General features: G+C 45.8%; 1 pseudogene; it reads right to left on the bottom strand.

Annotated features, from left to right (window-relative positions):
* Positions 1-3,497: 3,497 nt before the first annotated feature.
* LOC136656241 (5S ribosomal RNA) lies at positions 3,498-3,617 on the bottom strand (annotated as a pseudogene).
* Positions 3,618-18,320: the final 14,703 nt, after the last annotated feature.

Below are 18,320 nucleotides of genomic sequence, written 5' to 3'. Positions count from 1 at the left end.
CAGGCTGACAAGCAGCTCCTTCATCTCTCCAAGAGCAGGTGGAATAACTCGGCTTGGCTTGTCAGCTGCTTCAAGGTCTTGCCATTCACGGTGCCGGTGGCCTCGAACTGGTGACCTTCGGATGTTATCTTCAGGCAAATGGAGGCTCAACCCTCTAGACCAGACCTCCTGCCTACTGTAAGGCCGCAGTTGTTTCTCTGCCATTTGTAGTAACTATGCAGGATTAACTCTGTAGAAACCACATGGTTTGGGAAAATGATATGCTTTTCCACACAAGCATCACTCCTCCTTGAGAGCCAGTGAAGTTAGTTTGTGAAGGAAGCATACCAATTACTCAATCGCTGTGTTTCCTTTTCATACAAAATTACCAGTTTGGTCTGGAATCACATCGTGCTATAAAGAAATAACCTACATGTACATAACCTGGCATACTGGAGAGAAGGTTGTTATATATAGATGCAGAAATTGCTGCTCTCCAAAGCTGCAATCCTAAACACAATCACAAGAAAGTAACAGCCCAATCCTAAACTGCCCTGATTGCTGTGGCACCAAAATGGCTGCCTGCATGCAACAGGCCAGCTGGCGTCTTCCCCACAATGGGGCTACTCGATTCTGCAGCAACCCTTGAGCTGCTGTAGAATCAAGAGCCTTTGTGTTGGGTAGGTGGCAAACCAAACATAGAGGCTCTGGATGCAGAGGAGCGGAACTCCTCCAGTCCCGCCTCCCTCCCACCCCGCTTCCTCCCCCAGCACACCTCCTCCCTGTCCTCCCCCTCCCTCCCCTGCCCTGGAACGCCTCCCCCCGCCTCCCCCACCTCTTCTGCCCTGCAGGTCAGGCGACCGCAGAGCAGCAACAGTCCACCAATGCTAGCCCAACACCATCCAGTGCTAAGCTAGCACCAGTGCTGGACCAGCACTGAGGGCTGCAGACTTGCCTTGCAGCATGTTTGCGACACTCAGCGCTGGTGCTGGACTGGCACTAAGAGCTCAGGGTGGGGCTCTAAGCATCCTTGAATATAGTGAGACTTGCTTCTGAGTAAACATGCATAGGCTTACACTGCAAGCTACAGATCACAGCACTCGAACATGTTGAGAACTGCAGCAGTAGAAGAATTTCCAGTTCACCTGGGGGCAGTGAGGCAGTATTTGTACCCAAGCACACTTTCCTCTCTTTAGACTTCAGTCTTGTGCGCTGCTCAGCATCCTTTGTAAAGACTCAAGAAAGAAAATGCACTATTCTCCATGCACATCATACCCTTTGAGAACTTAAAGAACTTTCAACAATGCCTCTCCACCTCTATAATGACATATATACATGTTTCAGTTATGGCATCATCCATCACACTCAGCACTGCTGTCTGATGCTATCACAACTTTCTGTACAGCAATGGGCTGGGGAAAAGATTACATGTTCCCAAGATCTTCCCATAAAACAAACTCTACAGATTTGAGATTTCCAAGTTAGACGTGCTAAAATGCATGGTACTTAGCACAAGTTGGCTGTTTTTCAAGAGAAACTAGATTTTGAGTATGGCCAGAAGAGCTAAACTAAGAACTCACAACTAAGAACTCTAAATTCAGCTGATGGGCAGCCCAATCCTGAGCTGCTCGGTGCTCAGAGGAGGAGGAGCACCAAAATGGCTGCCACTGCATCCAATGGATACCAGGCAGCTACCATCAGCTCCTCAGCAGAAGGAAACATTCATCTCCTTCCCCAGGGTAAGGACCTGGACATTGGATGGGAATTGAAATAGCACCATAAGCTGAGGCATTGCTGACTGGAGTGATCCGGTCATTGTTGCTGCAACTTCCACACCTGCTGACCACTGCCCAGTAATTTGTCTGGGGGCCATCAACCAGTAGAAGTACCAGAGGGCGCTTTGTCCAGCTTCTCCTCTTGTTCGTCCTCTTGATTGTGAGAGGCACCCCATAGACATGACACCAAGCAAGGCCTAGAATTAGTCACACTGACAATGGAATACCGGCTTTCTGGCTCGTATAGTTCGAAGTCAAGTGAGCAGGATGTACATTACAAGGTGATAAGTCCTAAGCCTAACAAATCATGACAATGTCTCCTTAATCAATTACCCATAAAAGGCAGATTAAAGTAAAACAAAGTTTCAGTTTAGCAGATGTGAATAACTGATGGATGATATCATAAGCAGTGGCTACGGCATAGACCCTGGCCACTCCATATTCATTTATGTGTCATTGGCCTGGCAAACGGACTGTGAATCAATGGCTTGATGAGGAAAGTTTCTTTGAAGAAAATGCCAGGACTCTGAAAGGCAGAAGTAGAGTCCTATAGGGAGTGGCTAACTCCCTCTAGACATTTCATGGTACAAACTCCACACTGAACAGCAGCTTAGAGAGAGGCCAGGATGCCCCAGAGCTGGAGACCTCAGAGGCTGCCTGGAATGGCTTCGATGGCAAGTGGGAAGGGCCACTTAAATGGCCCTTCAGTACCGCTACCACCCTGTAGCTACATCACTGTTTACATAGGTAACAGAGTATAGTAAAAGAAGAGACGAACAGAAAAGAACAGAGTTGATTAGGGATTGGTGCATGTTGGAGCAAGTAGAACAAATGCAAAGAGCAAAGCAGGTGGGGGTAAAAAGTGGGAAGGAGGGAGTAAAAGAAAGAAGGCTAGCTTCTCCTTTCTGAGGGTCAGGAAATACCAGCAGTGAGGCCCTAACATGGCCTCCATCACCATAACAACTGAAGTTTGAACTGTATCAATATTATTCAGTGCTAGAGATTGATATCCACAGCTGTCCCCAAAGCATTCTTCCACACAAGCCCTAATGAAAGAATGTGAGATCTCACAGCAATTGTGCCTATGAGTGGCTTTGTGATTTCATTAAAGTACACTGTGAAGAAGGAACTTGGGCATCTAAAGCTGGGCTGGCCCATTGATGACACATCCTGATGGACTTGTGTCTAGCAGTGAGTTTGGAAGTGAAATGTGCCCTGCATCTATGAAATGTGCCCTGCACCTTGCATCTTCCCGCCACCCCCGTCAACTCACTGCCAATGAAGGCACTACAGTCAGCATTCCAGCACACTTCCCACTTGCTCAAAGTGAATGGGAAGAGGATCTGGACACAGCAGCCCCCTTCTTCCTCCAGCGTCACGGCCTCAGCTGCCTCCACCTCCCTGCCTACCTGCTCCTTAGGAAAGCCAATTGGGTTGAGAGATGGAGAGTTGGAGCCCCCCAGCACCTCTCCTTCCCTTACTTTGACTGCTCTTTCCATGTACCACTGGGGTTCTGTTTGAAAAGACCCAGAAGTGTAGAGCATGCTGGGAGCTCAGGCTCTGCTCTTCTGCATCATTTCAGACAGAACATGGGCGGCGCAAGGGGTCTGCCCCAGAGCAGCCAAAGTTGAAGGAAAGGGAGAAAGGAGAGAAGTGGGGATTCCATGGCCCCCTTCATTCTCTCAGGGGATGGGTAGGTGCATATATGGTTGACAACCTTCAGTCTCGAAAGACTATGGTATAAGCCTACAGCACCCGGTATTCCCAGGCAGTCTCCCATCCAAGTACTAACCAGGCCTGACCCTGCTTAGCTTCCAAGATCAGACAAGATCAGGCATCTGCAGGGTAACAGTTGCTGCTGGTGCATATATACACGCACAGTAATACATATTTGAATTTTTTATACATCTTTGGGGACAAAAGGGAAGGCAGTAATTTGAGGCTCACATGAGTACTGACCAGACCTTTCCAACTTATTTCAAAAAACATAGAAAAGGAGCAGGCAAAGGGCACAGTCCTATCCTGCACTGGAACAGGCAAGCCAGGAGGCTTGCGCTGTATCCAGCACAGGATAGTGGCCATAAGCATCTCAGCCAGAGGTAAGGGGAAACATTTCCCCTTACTTCCAGGTAAGGGCTGCTGGCCCCTATGGGACTCCTCAGACTTGCACCACCTCTTGAGGTGGCACAAGTCCATGGAGAGCGGAGTGGATTAAAGCCATTCCGTTCTCCCCGGAATGGGGGTTGCGATCTGGTATAACTGCCAGATCCCAGCCCCGCCTCCCACTCCCTGCCCAACTGCCCCCGGGGCCACCCACCGCCCACCCTTCCCACACCCAGGAACACCTGCCTCCTCCCCACCTACCTTTTGTCCTTGTGTTGGCCCATGTGGGCCTATGCAAGTGTCCGAGAGGAAGCCAGGGCGGAGGCTTATGTCAGCCTCTGCAGGCCAGCGCTTCTTGGAGCACCGGCCTGGCTTCCTTTTGAGGAGGCACAAAAATGCCTTACAGCACGTTTGCTACCCTCTTGGGCCAGCACAAGGGACTTGTGTCAGCCCAAAGGTGCGTCTGGATTGCGCCCAAAGTCTTGGGAAAATTTTACCAAATTTTACCAAACACTTACCAAACACTTACCAAAAAGTGTTATTGTACACATTCTTGAAAATCTTATTTGTTTAAATTTAATTCATAGAGCCATAGAGAGCAGTGAAGTCAAATAGAAACTTGGAACTACAAGAGAGGGACTTTTTTTTAAATACTCTATTAGGGAAAGGGCATTTGAAAGAAACAAGTGCAAATATTCTGAGAGACAAAATGATAACTCATTGCTTTTTGTTGGCATGATACGTTTTGCAACACTTAAAGAGAGACTTAAACTGTCCTCCTTTCCATGTACATCCTTAGGCATTCAACGGATTAGGGAGAGTCAAGCTGGACTGCACTGACAGGAAGAAAATTATTTTATCCCCCAGAGTTATACAAAGTGCCTTTGACTATTATACAAACTCATTTATAAGACAGGAGGAGGGAAGAGCACCAAGGAAAGATATTACAGAGATGTTGCAGTCCTGTGCTGCATAGATGAATATAAATTTCCCCTCTCAACTGAAAGTGTGCTAGCACTTGGTAAAAATAGAGCCAAGGAAACAAACGGGGTATCCGTATAATCACTATGCTTTGCCCTCCTAAAGACAGAGAAACCAGTTCCCATGTTTCCATCACCCCAGCATGACTGAATCATAGATGGGGCTAGGCCAGCAGTTCCCACACTGTGGGTCAGGCAGTTCAATCCTAAGCTGCCTGGCACCCAGAGGAGCAGCAGTGGCTAAATGGCTGCCACTGCATCCTATGGCTACCGGGCAGCCGACGGTGGCTCCTTAGAGGAAGGGGGCATTCATTCCTTTCCCCTGGGTAAGGGAGAATACCCCACAGTGGGGTTACTCAACTCTGCGCTGGCTATTTAGTAAAGCTGTAAAGAGTAAAGCTGCCCCATGTCGGGCCGGGATGCGGGGTTCTAGATCCAGCAGAGCAGAGCTCTGCTGGTCCCACCCCCTCTTGCCCCGCAACTTCCCCCTGCACCGCCACCTCCCATCCTCCCTCCCTCCACCCTGAAACACCTTCCCCCACTCCCACTCACCTTTCTGCTGCCCATAGCATGAGACGAGCTGCAGGTGGCACTTGAGGGACCTCTGGCCGGCCCTGGGCCAGTGCCAGCACTGGGCTAGCGGTAAGCATTACTGACGTGCTTTATTTGCAATGCTCATTGCAGGTGTTAGGCCTGTACTGACAGTACAGGATTGGGCCCTGAAATCCTCCAATGGGTTGTGACCCAATTTTTGGTTGGTCATCAGACTGACATGGCAGATTAGGTTATGTTCATCAGGTGTTAAACAGCCTGCTACCTGACAGGGAAAACTGCTGCCCAATCACCATTATAGCCACACCCCTTGGTATTTATAAATCAGGCAGCAGCCTCTAGGGTCTCTATGAGAACTACTGGGCAAGGCAGATGATGGGATGGGGCTATGCAAATAGGAGAGGCTTGATTGTCAATGGAGTAATCAGGAGCAGGAAGCATGGTTAGCCTTCTTCCCAAATGGTGTTCTTTTCTCTCATATAAGTGGATGGTTGCCATTCAGGAAAAGTGAAAGCACAGAACTTGAAGACTGGGAGAGGATTACAGGTGGGTCCTTGCTAGTGATATAGATTTTAGGGGTTAACCTAACTTCTCTCAGAAGAGGAACATTAGGAAAAAGCATGACTAGTGTTTTTCTGTTAAAATCAGGATAGGAATGTCAAGATGACCTGCAGAGACAGAAAAACATGTGCGTCATAGGTTTCCCAAAAGGAACATTCCAGGGTCTTGTGAAATCAAAGTTGCAGGCCAGAACTTCTCCATACATGGCTAACAGACTTCTCAGTTAGGGCTGGAACCATGCACCAGTATGCCAAATAAGGAGAGGGAAATGACATGTATATCACATGGGTCACTTGTTTGTGACAGAGTATAAGTAAAGGAGTTTTGGGTGTGGTTCGGAGAGAAATCAAAGATCCACCATGGGGTAACTTAGAACCTGTATCCATCCTAATCTATTCTTAATCTGTAAATAGCATGTAAATAAATTTTCTATATGCTTTTAAAGGAGTCTATGTCTGCTTAGCATTTGACCCAGAGACCAAGTCCCAAAAAACTTTCTATCACTAGTCTTACCTCCATGGATGAAGAAGAAGAGTGTGTAGGGCTTATAATGATTAATAGGGAAAACAGAACTCAATAAAGTAGCCAAAAGGAAGGGTAAGGCTATAGATCCACTCATTTTACATCCTTCTTGCTATGACTAGAAAGGTAGCAGCAGCTCCAGGGAAAGTGAATCCAGACAGTTCCCCACTTTCTCATGGAAGAGGGAGAAGGTTGTTTTTTTGTTTGTTACAGTATTATAGACCACTTTTCTCATCAGATTTTCATCAGACTTATCCAAGGTAGTTACATTGGCAGGCCATCATAAACTCCTGTAGGGGTTTTTACAGTCCTATTCATATAGAACCCTTCGTTCTCCAGACGTTATCCTTCACTGTGTGGTCATCTCTCTTGGCTACACAGCTCATGCCTTCCAAACTTTCTGCAGATAACTGCAAATCAAACCGGGCAAAATTGCTTCCTGCATCTCTTGCCAGTGGTTGACTTCCCCAGCCCCGTCTCTGGGGCAAAGGTCCATGATAGAACCCCCCCTATGAGATGCCACCCCCAGCCCCATGCATGAATCCACCCCCCCCCCACACACACACACACACACACACACTCACCGCAATGAAACAGAGCCTCACGCAACTTTAGGGTGGACTGGGGAAGCCTCCTGAGGTTTCCCCACAGTCTTATACTGTGCTTCCAGCAAACTGGAAGCACAGTTTCCAACCACGTCAGGAGCCGCAGTAAGGCCTCTGCGTGGTTTTAGAGGCATGCGGGGTTCTGCGCCTGGGGCATTTGCCCCTTTCAGTTAATGGCAGGTCTCTTGCCAGTGTCAGACTTCCCCAAATCCACTTGCCACCTTACTGGGGTGAGTGCCCTAACCCTCTAGGGAGCAAGACAGTCAGCACCACCACACAGAAGCCCTTCCTATAAGTCTTGCTGTCATTTTGGGGAAGGCAAAGAAAAGGAGCCCCTCTTGAGCAGCTAAAGAGGCTCCTACAGTTTCTCAATAGTGTTCATAGCCCAGGACAAATGTCAGAAGACGCTACCTTTTCCAGGCCCTCTGCACATACCTGAAGATTTAGAAGAGGTGAAAGTTGGTGGCAACTGGCAACTACAAATAATGGCAGGCTAGTAAGCAATCAACATTTGTGGATCCACACTGTGAGAGATACAAATAATAATAACAATAACAACAGCAACAACAACAACAGTATTTATATACCGCTTTTCAACAAAAAGTTCCCAAAGCGGTTTACAGAAGAAAAAAAATCAAATAACTAATGGCTCAACAAACCTCAACAAGCCCAGCTGGTGTTTCTAGATGTTCTCCACACCACAAAAGGCCAAACTTAACCTCTGCCCGTGACTTGGGATGACTAGAGAAACCCATTATACCCTCGAGGTTCTTGCAAGATATAAGCTCTCTCTCCACATACAGCCTCCCATTCATCATAATGTGATGTTTGCTATTTCATAATGAATAAGGTGGACAAAAGAACTTCCATGACGGATATATCACTTTCGGTGATAGTTTTGGCTTTGTCATGTGACTTTATCTGTCTTTCAGAGGTCAAATAAATGCTAAGGCAGGAGGAAAGACACAAAAGGATTCAGCCCCCAACTTAACAGCCTTTGCTGAAGTGCCGCAATGTGCAGGAGTCAAGGAGTTCAAGAAAAAGGGGAAATTTCAGCAGCATCTCCTGTCGTTGAGGGTAACACAGTTGGCCTCTGACAAAACAGGAGTGTTGCTGTGTAAGTCGAAGATTAAAAAAAAAAAAAACAGCAGGATGAGATTTGGGGTTCAGCATTTGATTGATATTTGCATTCATCACAGCCAAAGTGAAGCGGAAAATGCTAACCAGGATGAGCTGACCTTTGCAGAAGCCCAGGAATGGAGATCATGGAAGTGTGAGACAATCTTTTTTTCAGAGCAGAATAATGATAAATTCCGGCTCCTTAGAGAGGAGAAAGGGTCACTATCACAAGAATGAGAAATAATGTACACATTTGTACTGCCGACATAGCAAGAAGATGAGAATACGGCTGAGGTTAGTTCATGCTAGCAGGCTTCCAAAGATTGAGCAACTAGGTAGGGGTGGGCAAAATGCTTCACAATATTTTGCTGGGTCACACAAGTTGTTCTATAGACCAGCATTTCTCAAAGTTTGTCCTCTACCGTATGGTTCACCTATGGGAAGTAGGTGGGGGCATCCACTATAATTGAGTATTGGGAGAGTTAGGACAGAAAAAAGAAAATATTTCTTTACCCAGCATGTGGAACTCCTTGCCACAGGAAGTAGTGATGGCATCTTGCCTGGATGCCTTTAAGAGGGGATTGGACAAATTTCTGGAGGCAGAGTTCATCACAGGTTACAAGTCATGGTAGATATGTGCAAGGTAGAGGTAGGCTGCCTCTGATTGCCAGATGCAGGGGAGGGCACCAGGATGCAGGTTGTGTCTGTTGTCTTATGTGTCCCCTAAAGCATTTGGTGGGCCACTGTGAGATACAGGAAGCTGGACTAGATGGGCCTATGGCCTGATCCAGTGGGGCTGTTCTTATGTTCTTAACTACAATTCCCAGAATGCCTTGCAGGTCTCTTGTTATCTGGTGTGCTCCCTGGGGCATTTGGTGGGCCACTGTGAGATACAGGAAGCTGGACTAGATGGGCCTTTGGCCTGAGCCAGCGGGGCTCTTCTTATGCTCTTAAGTACCACTAGAATTAACTGGTGATGATATCATTGCCAGTTACTTCCAAGTTAGGAGACCAGATGAGACATGAAAAACACAAGTAAGAGGCTCAGGGTGCTTTTTTGAGCATGGAAGAGCATGCTTTGGAGCTCTACCTGCCGAGTTGGGCCTCTACTGATGTCACGTTGTGTTGCTGCTCTTGCTGCCGAGCAGCAGGGGTCTAGGGGTCTTGTACTTACCACCAAACACCACCTCAAGTACCACTGGTAGTAGCCCTATCACTAGTTGAGAAACACTGTTGTAGACCAAAAGGACACTCTGCTTATTTTTCGTCTCATATGTGCTGATGCGACACTAGAACATATTGACTGAAGTCAGTAAATTCAATCCATGAGTAAGGAAAACAAACAAATCAAACTTCTCCTAAGAATAAAAGTAAAAAGCGCAAATAATAGAATGAAAAGTTGTGGAACCAGATGCACTAAGGAAAATAGCAGCAAAAAAACCAGAACTTTCCTTTCAATATAGACATCTAACATGCAGCATATATTTTTTGAAACCAATAAACCAGTATTTTTCTCCAGATTTCCTTTGAAAGGTTTGGACAATATTCCTCTAGTGTGTATTTGGTCCTAAAGAAATACTGTGTTTTTGGAAAACTCAGAGTGTTTTTAATTTACAGTCCGGGGGTATTGTGATTTTTGGATAGTGATGCATTTTTTTTATTATGCATATGTTTTATGTATCCAGTAACCCATATCAAATATGTGATACATGAACATTTGTTCATATTTTATTCAAAAATGGTTGCTCATTTGTTACGACACTGGTGGGCAATTTCTTAGCCTCTTAGCTTGTATCTTATTCAGACATGAATTCACTGAACAGTCTAAGAAAAGCCGGTCTCACAGCCTTAGCTCTTCATCTGCAATGTTGGGTAACAATATTTACCTTTTTAATAAAACAATTCTACAGGAAAGAGATAAAGATTGCTAAAATACGGCATGCAACTTGCTTTGAATATTCTAAAACAAGGCGACGGCTAGCAAATTCTTGTTGTTACCAATTGTATGGGTATCGGGATGAGCAAAACCTGTCTCAATAGTTCTCCCAATATTTTTTTCCCACCTTACTATTTATTTATTTATTTATTTTAAAAAGACTTCTATACTGTCTTTCCCTAGGTGACAAGCCTGGCACTCAAGGAAGTTTACAATAAGACTGACAGCTCAAACCTAGGAGGACTTTATGCCACTGGAACAAGTGTTCCAGACACATAAATCCCTTTATGGCTCATGCAAAAGCAAGTCATGGATCACTTAACCCCTTTATGGCTCATGCAGAAGCGGCCTAGTCACCACTACAAACAGTGAGTGCCCAAGTCAGTCCAATAATGAACAGGGGGCACCTGCTGCCACAGGTAAGGCTGCACAGTGAATGGGAGAAGGTGAAACAAGGTACGGGATTTGGGTGGGTGGAATGGGGATGGGGTGGAACAGGCCTGACAGGGAGTGGGTTTGGTGGCAAAGTGGGAGGAGAGTGATAGGGGGAGAGGAGAGTGATAGGCTAGAGCAGGGGTGCCCAAACCCAAGCCCAGGGGCCATTCATGACCCTCAAGGACTCCTACTTTGACCTTGGAGAGCCCCCAATCTCCAGCCCTCCAGAGACTTGCTGGAGCCCATGCTGGCCTGACACAACTGCTCTTAGCTTGAGGGTGACTGTTCGACCTCTCACATGAGCTGTGGGATGAGGGCTCCCTCCACTGCTTGCCATTTCACATTTGTGATGCAGCAGAGGCAGCAACGGAAAAGCTGGCCTTCTTTTGTGCAAGGCCTTTTATAGGCCTTGAGCTATTGCAAGACCTTCATTCATTCATATAAGTTCCATCTCCAATAGAGTCATTTATATAAATTTATGTAAGTTTATTCAAATTTGAAATGTAAATTCATTATTTTTTTTCACGGCCCCCAACACAGTGTCAGAGAAATGATGTGGACCTCCTGCCAAAACGTTTTGACACCCTGAGCTAGAATGGCAGAGGAGCAGAGGCTGGCACACCATTAGGTAAGGGGAGCAGCATTTAGTGTGCAGCCCTGGCCTGGCTAAATGATCCCTGGGGTAACATTCTGAGTCCTGAGAAGCAGAATGCTATCCCAGTGAACACTGAGCAGAGCCAGGGCACCCAAGGACTCTGTTGATGTGGACTTTGTCATACTCTGTGCCTCAGAAGGTCATATGAACATAAAGACTTTGCACCCCAGTTCATACATTTCTTGATGGGTATTTGACGTGCTGAGGAAACACTGTGAGCCACTTCCTTCTATTATGCAGGTAGCATCTAGTGTGAACCTAGTGATCCAACTGAACTCCCAATTGCATGGAAGCCTGGTTCTCATAAGTCTTCCCTCTCAAAAGGAGGGACATAAATCATATAAACTGGACCTCAGTGAAAGCAAGTCCTTGCATGGAATGTCCAGTTCAGACGACAAGTTCTGTGCCTGCTGGAAGGCATTCATATAATTTTTCCAACACACACCATTAAGTACCTCCTCAAGAAAGTTAATGAACTGGAGTTCTCTGGTCCATATATTTCCACATCGGCTATGTATTCTCTCAGTTAACTGACCAGTCAGATCACTTCTGGGAAGGAAAAGAAACAAACCTCTTTTTAATTTTTATGGCTTCTCAAATGCATTTTTGTGGGGATGAAATCTGAGAGCAACAAAACAGAAATCAAGGAAAGGTTGAAATTGTTTTTATTAAAGGCTAATTCTGAAGTGGTAAAAAGTTTTAAAGTGGCCCCATGGTGTGTTATAGGTTTAAACAAAACTTCAGGATGCAAAATCATTTGCCAGAACTCATAGTATTCTATATTAGAAAAGCACTTGCTTTACTAAAATTTCCATTGAAGTCCTCAGTGATGTTGAGTATATGCTTCAGAAAAATGCCCTCTAAGTCAAGGCCCTGCATTTGTGCAAGCAATGTGATGCGAGTCCTCCCTCATTACTTGTTTGATTGCCTTTTATATAAAGATATGAGAGCCAAATACGTAGCCCAACTTATAAAGCATATTAGATTTTTGGGCAATTCAACCTAAGATTATGGATATGGTGAAGAGTGGCAACAGAAGTCTGTTAAAATAGTTGCATCAAACAAATGCTGCAAATCACACTATATCAGTTGTTCTCTCGTAACAATATAGTTGATTGCAATAATTATGACAAATGGTTCTGGCCTTCTACTGCACTCCTGTTGTTCTCTTTCTTTTTTTGTAAGCATCCTTGACAACTGTAATCCTTCTTCCAATCCTATTTGTTATGACAACTAAATCTTGACAATAAACTGAATGACTGATTTGTACCTAAAGATTTGTTTTACTATTTGGTAACTGTACAGTCAAATAATATTGTTCTGGGGTGCAGTACAAAATGGGAAAGCTGTGTATTGAAAAGGGAAGGGTACATCTTGAAAGTGAAAAGGGGAGGTGACAAATACAAAGGGTCATTCTTTTCCTTCCTAAGTACGAATCTACTTGTCACCATGTCACAGCGGATCAAACTTACAATGAGTAGGCCTCATGAAGAAAGTGTAGTAATTAACGATGGGTTCAAATTAAAAATGAGCACAGGTGGATGATGATTCTGTTGCTTACAGTACAATGCTGCACCATAACAGTTCCTGTTATGATGCAGCATTGCTTCATTGGTGCAGCATGTTATGGTGCAGCACCTCAAACCTTCACTGCCTTGTGGCTATATCCAGTTGTGGAAAAGGCTTCAGGAGTCAACCTGAAGGCAAAATCCAGAGTCAGAGTCCCTGAGGTAGTTCGCTTCTGTACACAGTCACGCTCTGGCAACTCCTGCGACGCCGCTGGAACCAACCGTATTGGCTTCTGCCTTTCCATTCAGAGCCTTTCCTTTCTTTTCCAGAACCATTCCTTTCCAGAGCCAGAGCCTGGAAATGGAGATCATCGTCACTGAGCTGCATGAAATCCTCTGCCTCTGCTGGAGAGAAGGTGGAGTACCTCAGGACATGAAGGATGCAAACATCATCACACTGTACAAGAACAAAGGCGACAGGGGTAACTGCAGCAACTACTGCGGCATCTCTCTCATTAGCATTGTAGGAAAGCTGTTGCCCAAGTTGCACTAAAGAGGCTCCAGGTACTTGCAGATAGCATCTATCCAGAATCACAGTGTGGATTCCGAGCCAACAGGTCCACCACTGATATGGTATTCTCCCTTAGACGGCTGCAGGAGAAATGCAGGGAACGACGACAGCCACTCTTTATAGCCTTCATAGATTTCACAAAGGCTTTCGACCTGGTCAGCAGGGATGGCCTCTTCAAGATTCTCCCCAAGATCAGTTGTCCACCCAGGCTCCTCAGCATCATCAGGTCTTTCCACAAGGACATGAAGGGCACTGTTGTCTTGATGGCTCCACATCAGACGCCTTTGACATCCGAAGCGAAGTGAAGCAGGGCTGTGTTCTTGCACCGACCTTTGGGATTTTCTTCGCTGTCCTGCTGAAGCATGCCTTTGGAACTGCAACAGAAGGCATCTATTTCCGGACCAGATCAGACAGAAAGCTCTTCAACCTCTCCAGACTGAGAGCAAAGTCTAAAGTCCAGCTGAAATGTTTGCGTGACTTCCTCTTTGCCGACGATGCAGCTGTCACAACCCACTCTGCCAAAGATCTCCAGCAGCTCATGATTCATTTTAGCAAGGCCTGCCAAGATTTTGGACTGACGATCAGCCTTAAGAAAACAAAGGTCATGGTTCAGCATGTGGACTCACCTCCCTCCATTACAATCTCTGTGCATGAACTGGAGGTTTTCCATGACTTTGTGTACCTTGGCTCAACGATCTCCGACACTCTTTCTCTCGATACCGAGCTAAACAAACGCATCGGTAAAGCAGCTATCACGTTTTCCAGACTCATAAAGAGAGTCTGGTCCAACAAGAAGCTGACGGAACATACCAAGATCCAGGTCTACAGAGCTTGCATCCTGAGTACACTTCTGTACTGCAGCGAGTCATGGACTTTTCGCTCACAACAGAAGAGGAAATTGAATGCTTTCCACATGCACTGCCTCCAACGCATCCTCGGCATCACCTGGCAGGACAAAGTTCCAAACAACACAGTCCTGGAACGAGCTGGAATCCCTAGCATGTATGCACTGCTGAAACAGAGATGCCTGTGTTGGCTCGGTCATGTTTTGAGAATGGATGATGGCCGGATCCCAAAGGACCTCCTCTATGGAGAACTCGTGCAAGGAAAGCGCCCTACAGGTAGATCACAGCTGCGATACAAGGACATCTGCAAGAGGGATCTGAAGGCCTTAGGAGTGGACCTCAACAGGTGGGAAACCCTGGCCTCTGAGCAGCCCGCTTGGAGGCAGGCTGTGCAGCATGGCCTCTTCCAGTTTGAAGAGACACTTGGCCAACAGTCTGAGGCAAAGAGGCAAAGAAGGAAGGCCCATAGCCAGGGAGACAGACCAGGGACAGACTGCACTTACTCCCAGTGTGGAAGGGATTGTCACTCCTGAATCAGCCTTTTCAGCCACACTAGACACTGTTTCAGAACCACCATTCAGAGTGCGATACCATAGCCTTTCGAGACTGAAGTTTGTCAACTGAACTGGACAGTCCCTCTGCTGGAGTTTACTTGGAATATTGCCATTGGCAGTATTCAGGATTCAGTGCAATGAAAATATTTTAAAGATGGTAAACCACTGTCATGATCATGTTCAGAGTTCATTACAGGTGTGTGTCACTTAACGATGGGGATACGTTCTCCGGTCCCCATTGTCATGCAATTAGGTTGTTAAGCAAACATTCAGCCCAATCTAGTGTTGTGTAAACAGACACTCCCTGCCAGACACTAGCCTGTACTTCATTTTGCATCCCAAAAATACCTTTAGGTCAGTTCATTCTTAAGAGCTCTGGCATTCTGTTTAGACAGATCTGTAATATTAACTCCCAATGAAGGAATTATAGGCAGCAATGGGAACTCGATTTGTGGTGATTCAACTAGACTCGAATCACCCCAAAACATGTTTTTGGATGACTTGTGTTGACTCAAGTCATGGGTGTTGTTGACCCTGGCACAACTCATGACTCAGAGACAGTGACTCTAAAAATGAGTTGGGAGTCAAAATGACTCGAGTCTCTGTCTGGAGTCTGTATCTCATGTACGGGTTTCTACTTACATTTTTTTACCACTTTCACATCATACTGAAAGTCCTTGTGGGCATTATGGAAGGCAGCATTCAGAAGGATGGCTGCAGCAAGGTACACTGACTCCAGGAGACTGAGGTTGAGGGGAGGAGGAAGGTTTATTTTTTTTCTCTCTTTTGGCTGCACAAGACTCCTTTCCCAAAATGACTCATGAGTCCTCAAAAGACTTGAATTTCTTCGTGAGTTGAGTTGCGATGGCCACATGTTACAACTTGCTAGTCAAGTCGAGGGGTTACTGACTCAGGACTCAACTCACGACTCAGGCTTATCGACTTGAGCACATTCCTGATTATAGGGCTGTTTACTTGTTTCTCTTCTCATGTTTAGTGAATGTGTAAGGGGAAAAAGGATTCCATGTACAGGTCACTTCCCACCCACCCACGCAATGCATGCTGGCCATGAAAAATGTTGGTGATTGTAGTGAAAGGGCTGTGTCTTTTTCACATTTTTATACCACCCTTATACCAAGGAGCTCAGGGTTGTGTGCACGGTTCCCTCTTTTTGTCCTAACAGCAACCCTGTTAAGTGGGTGAGCTGAGAGATAGTATCACCCAGGTTACCCAGGAAGCTTAATGGCAGAGCAGGGATTTGAACCTGCATCTTCCAGGTCCTACTCCCAAACCACTACCATCCTGGCTCTTCCATGCATCCGGGAACCCTGGAGTAACCAGAATTCTTCAATGCATAGAGTATCCCTAAGACTGGACAGCTATATGAACCTAGTGCTTCTTCATACTAATGTCCTACAGGAGGATATCACAGGGCCGTATACACAAGTCCCTTTTCTCACCCATTTGTTCCCTCAGCACTTGAAGGGGAGCAAGTGAGTTCCATGCAGGAACAGAACAAGACATCTATAATCTTTCTTTCTAAATTGTTTTTCTGATCTAATTTCTTCTGAAGTGTTAACAGTCATAGAGCGCCATTTCATTTACATTAGTTGGCTTATATTTATTGTATCATATCATACATTTGTGTTAGCCTTTTGGAAAGGTTAACACCGCCATCTGCATTTAATTGCAAAAGGTGTGAAATGAAACCATTTCAGGCAGAATCTATTTTGCAGCAAGTGTTCACAAATTTCTTCTAGATTACATAAACAGAGAGGGGGAAAAAATACTGTCATTTGATCTCTAATTCCACAGTGTGATTATCCTGTCAAAGCTTTTTACTCAAAAAGCTTCAATTATTTGAGGGAGTGTCTATTTGAAGGAACCAGGGAAGAATCACATGCAGGCCAGTGTCACCATTCGCAGGCCAGGGCTTCAATAAAATTAGGCCCCATCTGCCAACTGGGACAAGGAGAGAAAATGAGAGCTGTACTAAGGACAATTTGAGTTGGGGCTGCTCAACATTTTCAGGATTGCCAACATTATAAAGATTGTTAAAGCACTATCTACACACAGTGTCAGTCCTGGGCCATGTGCCATCCCTTGGCAAGCCTGGAAATTCCACACACACACCCCCAACCGGCCGTATCCAGAGGTCTTCTGAGGGCCAAAGAGGCCGTGCGCAGCCTCTTTGAACCTCAGAACATCTCCAGATAAAATGCCCTCACAGAAACAGTGGGTGGCCCTCAGGGGATCACAGAACTGAGAGGCATGGGTGGGGGGTGGCACTGCTCCTACAGCCGTGCCACCTTGAAGCACTTGCACCCACTGCCCCTCTCCCAGATATGCCACTGTCTACACGTATTCAGATTTTACTCTCATAGCCCATACCAGTTTTTTCAATATCCACATCTTCCGAAAAGCAAGATGCAGTTCTGTCTTTTATTGTGAGGGTGTATCTGGGAGCCAGTGGCTTCCCCCATGCAAATCTGAATTTGTTAGGCACCTATTGCTGATTGGTAATGGCATCTGGGAAAATTTCTGCTTCTACCCTTTCTTATTCATTTCTGCTTTCTTTCATTTCTTTCAAATGTGCAGCTGCCAGACCCACTGGTCCATTTAGCTGAGTAATGTCAACTTTGATTAGCCCTAGCTCGCCAGAGGGAGATACTTTTTCCAGCTTTCCCAGATGAAATCCTTTAAGAAGAGGTGCTGGGAATTTGAACATGCAAATCACGTGCTTTACCACTGAGCTGTTGCCTTTTTTCCTACTTATTTCAAAAGTAAAAAAAAGTGACAAGTGGAGATGAGCAGACAGATCAAGGTACCTGAGACCGGCACCTCAGTGGGCTTCATGGATGGGCCAGCCCTGACAATCAATTGATACTTGCTTTAATTCTACCTCCATGGCCCAGAGAAGGTATAGGGCAGATGTAGATGCCATTAACATAAACATAAAATTACATATTTTATATTAATGTATACAAACATATGGACATAAAAAAATTACTTAGTAAAGGCAGTGCATGCAATAGTATCTCCCTTCACCAGGCGGTTTCCCATCTCTCCTCTGTGCAAGGAGACACTTGAAAAGGCAGTGAGCATTGTCTCCTTGAAACGCTGAGCTCCTTGAGTGACTATGCCAGTAATTTTCAACTTTTTTATCTCACAGCACACTGACAAGGCACTAAAATCGTCAAGGCACACCATCAGTTTTTTGACAATTGACAAGGCACACGCTGACAGCAGGGACTTGCATTCCCCAGTGGCCCTACTAACAAATGATCTTCCCCCAAACTCCCATGGCACACCTGCAGACCATCCGTGGTACACTAGTGTGGTTGAAAATGTGGTTGCACGGTGTGCAATCACATGTGCACAGTGGTTGAAAATGGCTGGACTATGCAGTTCCAGCCTTGCTTTTGCAATCAAAGAAATACACAGGTGAGCAAATATTCGATATAATATAGAGCAGTGTTTCTCAACCAGTGGTACGAGTACCACCAGTGGTACTTGAGGTGGTGTCTGGTCATACTCATGGAACCCCTGGACACCTGCCACGTGGCAGCAAGACCCATAATATGACACATAATGTGACACAAACAAACAGCAGCAGGAGC

The sequence above is a fragment of the Tiliqua scincoides genome, chromosome 6 (genome assembly GCF_035046505.1).
Source record: "Tiliqua scincoides isolate rTilSci1 chromosome 6, rTilSci1.hap2, whole genome shotgun sequence".
In the NCBI taxonomy this organism is placed as follows: Eukaryota; Metazoa; Chordata; class Lepidosauria; order Squamata; family Scincidae; genus Tiliqua; species Tiliqua scincoides.
Note: the sequence above shows the minus strand (reverse complement) of the source record. Positions and strands in the feature narration are given on the sequence as shown.